This window comes from Pinus tabuliformis, chromosome 8, assembly GCF_031772625.1.
Source record: "Pinus tabuliformis cultivar Carrire ecotype Pingquan chromosome 8, CPIR1, whole genome shotgun sequence".
Lineage (NCBI taxonomy): Eukaryota > Viridiplantae > Streptophyta > Pinopsida > Pinales > Pinaceae > Pinus > Pinus tabuliformis.
The window spans coordinates 1,647,765,961-1,647,771,541 of NC_142294.1; positions in this window are offsets into that span (position 1 = coordinate 1,647,765,961).

Here is a 5,581-nt window from a genome sequence, read left to right on the forward strand (position 1 = left end):
CTTTCACCTTCCCTTTCTCCTAGTTTCCATTATTTTCATAAATAAAATGTCAATTAATGCCTTATGCCTTTCCAAAGTCTTAACTATTGCTTTTTCCAATTTCCTTAGCCGTAATAAACTGAATCAACATCCACTAGGATGTTTCTCCCACATTTTATTGATCTGGACCTTCAGCTGCTCCCATGACCAGCCCTGCATGCCACTGAGGCCTTCCAGTCACTCCCACAACAAGGCATGCCAACGACTGTAGACTTTTTCAGCTAGTTCTGAGCCAATGATCCCAGATTTTGAGCCATATTTTTAGGGCTAGGTTTCAGGCCACTACCCAAAACATCATCAAACTTTCATAAATGATAAATATCAGTGGAATAAGGTTGCTAATGCAATCACGGTTACAAGTACTTGGTCTGGCCCTACTAGCCATGAGAGACATTTCGCTAAACATGTCACAAATATGTTATCTACAGGTCATAACAATAGATTTGAGCATAGGGGTCTCATACTTATCTGAGATTTGTAAAGAAGCATTGATGCCTTATCACAATAGCTGCATTATCATCTAGTAGGTCATATATTCATTTTCTAATAAAAACATGATGAGAGTCATACATCAAGCCTATCATAAAACATACTCATAACCAGCATATAACCAACATAAATAACACGGATACAACAACCATAAAAATCACATATGAACCAGTACATTTACACATGAAATCCCAAGGAGAAGGGGCTATTATTAATGAATGCATAAACCAACCATATTTGGAACTTCCACGAACCACCCAACCATAGATTGGGTTGAACCAAATATTTCTTTCACCCAATCACCCTCGTGCCATATTCCAAGCATGAATGTGGGACTCACAAAAAAACCAGGGCTTTCTCATGCTTTACCGTATATCCCACCAAGGGATTCCTAGGCTCGAACCCTCACCAATACAACCAGAATTTACGGCAATCCCCACCAAATCACTAGGCCCTAAACAAGCATGGATGCCTCCGAATCTTTCCACCTAAACTGTGAAGAATTTGTTTGTCTCAACCTCTCAGATTTACCGTGTGTCTCACCATTACCGATCAAGGGATTCCTAGGCCTACAAGGTCACCACCCTCTAGGATTTACCATGTATCCCATCCCATGATTCCTAGGCCCAATCAAGGGTATTCACCTTTGAGACTTACCGTGTATTTTGTCATTCGTCGATCGAGGATTCTGAGGCTCAATTGAGGTGTTCACAACGAGGCTTTACCGTGTATCCCATCCTAGGATTCCTAGGCCTTGTAAATAATCCTGAGACCACCCCACTCAGCATCGATTCTATCTGACAATCCAGCTCAACCAAATACAAGAGAACCCACCACACCATGACTATTCAAAAATGGCAAGGCAAGGCTGAAAGAACACTGTCACACCTGGAAAAAGCCATGCCAATGGTAGCAAGACAACCAACAACACACATGCATGTACCATGCATGCCAAATCTAGAAAGACTATCACACATGCAATTTGACACCTGCAAGTAATCATGTTGTAGCCACTTGATCTCGCTCTTCCTTTATTTGATCTTTGCTTCCCTTTTGCCTTCTTTGTCCTTCATTTTCTTTCATTCATCCAATTCTAGAGTGCTCCAAGAATGCTCTAAGTGTCCAAAAGTGAAAAAGAGAGTAGAGAGAGAAAGCTCCAAAACTAAACTTACAAAAAGTACCAACTAATCCTCAAATGCCTTTTTATTAATGAGGCCTCTATTTTCTTCATTTTCCATTATTTTCCTTTGTTTTCTTTCTCACATGCAACCTGTGACTTTTCACCTTCTTTTTCTCCTAATTTCCATTATTTTCTTAAATAAAATGTCAACTAATGTCTCATGTCTTTCCAAAGTCAAAGCCACGGTGTTTGACATTTTTTTGTTCCAAGACAGGGGCACGCGATTTTATCCAACGTTGAAATTTTGAAATTTCTGAAGCAATAGTCCAAAATAATTCGGTGCAGAAGAGACTCTTGTAACTAGGCGTATTGCTTCCTTAAGCAATCGAGGGCTTTGAATCAGAACCAAAGACTAAAGAAAACCTGGATCAACCGAATAGTAGCAGAAATCTTCTGAGGTAGTGTGGGTCTTGAAGTTGATTGCGTGGGAGTGGGTCCCGACGTCATTACTAGTTTGTGTGATAGTTTGAGAACAATTGTATTCAGTTTTTTAATTAGAAATTGAATGAGACCTTAGTTGTGCATTATATATTTTATTTTCGATCATTGGTATTTCGGGTATATAGCTTTCCATTGGATGTAATCTATTGAATTTTGGAATCTGTGGTGGAGATTGATTACTTGAAAAAAGGTGGTAGCTTTGATTGAATAAACATTGGGTTTGCTCACTAGATGAATGATGGTATTATGTTAAACAGTCATATTATGGAATATGTGAAATGACACTGCTGAATGGGTAAATGAGCAAAAGAGTTTCTGGAAACCCTTGTTTCTGAAACCCTACGGCAAAGAAAAAAAAGTTCCTAGATCCTTACAGTTGTATTTGGTCTTAGAGTTGGAATCCTGCTATCCTGAAGGATGTGTAAAGATGGACCAACTGGAAACGATTTTTGGTAAGGAGTATGCTAAATCATTGAGGAAGTTGAAAAAGCAACGAGAGGAAACTATCAAGAAATTGCAATACTAGAACAAAGTGGATTTTACAAAATTAGAGGAGTTAGACACACAACAGAAAGCAGATTTAAGGAAATGGAACAATTTTTGGAAAGGCATATGTAATGATAAGCCCAAGACTGTAAAACAGTGTATAGTACCTCCTTTGATAGTGTGATGACAAATTTTCCGTCTACTGGGTTTCACCTTGAACACAACCCAACAACAAGGGAATGCTCAAATGTTTGGTCATAGCTCTACAAGAAGAAGACAAGTGGTCGCAATGATCTAGTAAAAGAAAAAGGAGAGCATGATGATGATTTGCAAACACTTACTTCAAACACTGGATATGGAGAAGGTACAAAACATGGTCAGCAGGCCTCTAGTCTACGAACTAGATATGGTGGAACAGTTTTTTTAGTGCCTGCATATAGTCATCAGCCAATGCATATGCAAAACATTTGTTGGAACTCTCCCTGCATGCTTGAGAACACTGGAAAATTTATGGAATTAAATGAAGAAAAACTAGAAATGGAGGAGAAAGAATTCCCAGTGTCCACTTTCACTAGCCCTGAAGGACAGGCTTGTGAATTGATAACTAAAGCTGGAAATAGAGAAATAAATAACGACATATCAACAAATAAAAAATATCTTCTTGAGACTACTATTAATGAATCACAGTCCCAAAATGATTCTCAGTTGGATAAAAACTCATAGGAAGCCATGCACACTCAAGATAAACATGGTATGATGCATTGTGTTTGACAATCTCTCACTAGACCTATTTAAAAAAAAGGGAGAAAACAATTTCGAGAGAATATTCACTTAGAATTCATGGGTGGAGCTTGTTCAAGAAGAAGAGAACAAGGCAGTGTAGAAGACCTCCAACAAGGTGGTTCGTGCAGGTCTAGTAGAAGAATCAACCTTAGATAGCCAATGAGCTCGTGTATAACAGTGGACATTGGCAAAGAACATGGGAAAGCTCCTCCTTTTCTAGAGTTGTCCATTCAAAAATTCTGCGAGAGTATTAGTAGATATGACTCTTTTAATATGCTTCCTGGAGATGTGAGTCAAAATATTTTTAATGAGTTGATTCGTACTCAAGTTATCACAAGAACTTCACTCCAAGCATTTCAAGACTGTAATATTCAGGATGTTTTTTTGGAAGAATACCCTGGTGTGGAAGATATTTGGCTTAAAATTCCTTCAACACAGGGACCGTCTCTCCTTGCGGTTGATATTTCTAGTTCAGACATGACATATTCAGGACTTTCACGATTGCAAGATTGTCTAAATTTCAGTATCTGAATCTTAACTATTGTTATTGTATTTCTGATGCTGGACAAGAATATGCCACAGGTCTTACAAACTTGACTTCACTTAGTTTTAAAAAGAGCAATGCAATAATCAATTTTGGCTTGCGTGCCTTAACTGGTGTTGTGAACTTGACAAGCCTGGACCTGGAGATGTGCTCAGGGACTCATGGTGGATCACTGCCTCTAAAAGGGCTTACAAAATTAGAAGCATTGAATATTGGATGGTGCAATTATATAAAGAACTAAAATATCAAGTCTCTGGCTAGGCTTACAAACTTGAAGGAGCTGCAAATTTCTCGAAGTACAGTCACTGATTCAAGCATCGTTTCTTTGAAAGGTCTGAAAAAACTTTCTTTACTCAACATGGATGGTTGTCCGAAGATTGTGGCATGCATGGATACAATTTCAGGTCTTGTTGCTTTGACGTATCTCAACATAAAGTCTTGCCAAAAGCTTGAAGGACTCCTAAATTTAAAGACTATGAACATGGCCTATAACAATATTACACATGTTGGCCTAATACATCTTAAAGGCTTGACAAACTTGGAGAACTTAAATTTGGATTCCTGTAGAGTTGGAGACAAGGGAGTGGAATGTTTGAGAAGGCTTACTTCTCTGGTGAACTTGGATTTGTCAGGCTACGAAATTTGGAAAGTTTGAACCTATCATTCACCCAAGTAACTGATATTGGCTTGCAAAAGCTATCTGGATTGACAACGCTTAAACCTCTGAATCTGGAATACAAGTTACAGGCAGTGCTGTGTATTCTCTTACAAGTCTAACTGGCTTGACACGTCTGGATTTTTTTGAAGCCCATATTACAGATTATGGGACAAGTTGTTTAAGATACTCCAAGAAGCTTCAGTCATTGGAGCTACGTGGTGGAAGTATTACAGATGCAAGGGTTAAGAATATCAAAGATCTCACTTCAATGACATCATTAAATTTATCACAAAACTTCTAACTCACTGATGGTGCCTTAGAATTTATCTCAGGAATGACTACTCTTGTCTCGTTGAATGTTTCAAACACTTATCTACAACATCTCAGGCCATTGAAAAAATTGACCTCTTTATCTTTGCAAGCTTGCAAGATTACTTGGCCTGAGATTAAGAAGCTGCAAACAGAGCTTCTGACTAACTGTTGTCGAAGTTTACAGTCCTCTTGAAGCAATAGTTAACAGTTCAGGTAGAGAAAGGAGGTTGTTAAATTATAGTCAAATTGGGAAGATTCTAGACCATGCTGCCACCCTATAGCGCATTTAAGTGTTCCTACTCCATTTGGGTCGAGTATATATAAGTTTGTTGTACAAGTCCTCATGGCAGAAACGATTCTCAAAGCTAGCAAAACTCCTGATGTAGGTTGCCATTGCAGACCAAGGACTATTGTGATTGCATGCATTGGGTGCTTTATGAACTTGAACGCCAAGAATGGCAGAAAGCAATTTTTACAGTAGGTGGGGATGAAGTTAAAAAATGGCCTATGCAGTTGTGACGATTTTCCCTTGATAGTATCTTAGCAAGTGGCAGTGGTAGTACACTTCAGTAGTAGGAAATCAATAAGAGGCAACCTCGAGTAAGCAGACACAAGAAAGCAGACTAGGCCTCGAAATTTACAGGACATT